Raw genomic sequence first — 356 nt, 5'->3', positions numbered from 1 at the left:
GGGACGGCGCCAGCGTGGGAGCAGGGCCAGGGGGGCCCAGTACAGCCCAGTCTGACCAGTACAGCCCTGGTCTGACCAGCACAGCCCAGTTTGAGCAGTATAGCCGCAGTCTAACCAGTACAGCCCAGTCTGACCAGTTCAGCCCTGGTCTGATCAGCACAACTCAGTTTGAGCAGTACAGCCCCAGTCTGCCCAGTACAGCCCAGTATGACCAGTACAGCCCCAGTCTAACCAGTACAGCCCAGTCTGCCTAGTACAGCCCCAGTTTGCCCAGTACAGCCCAGTTTGAGCAGTACAGCCCCTGTCTGCCCAGCACAGCCCTGGTCTGCCCGGTACAGCCCCAGCCTGACCAGTAC

This window comes from Mesitornis unicolor, unplaced genomic scaffold (assembly GCF_000695765.1).
Source record: "Mesitornis unicolor isolate BGI_N332 unplaced genomic scaffold, ASM69576v1 scaffold42019, whole genome shotgun sequence".
NCBI lineage: Eukaryota > Metazoa > Chordata > Aves > Mesitornithiformes > Mesitornithidae > Mesitornis > Mesitornis unicolor.
The sequence above is the reverse complement of the archived record's forward strand: the minus strand, read 5'-3'. Positions refer to the sequence as shown.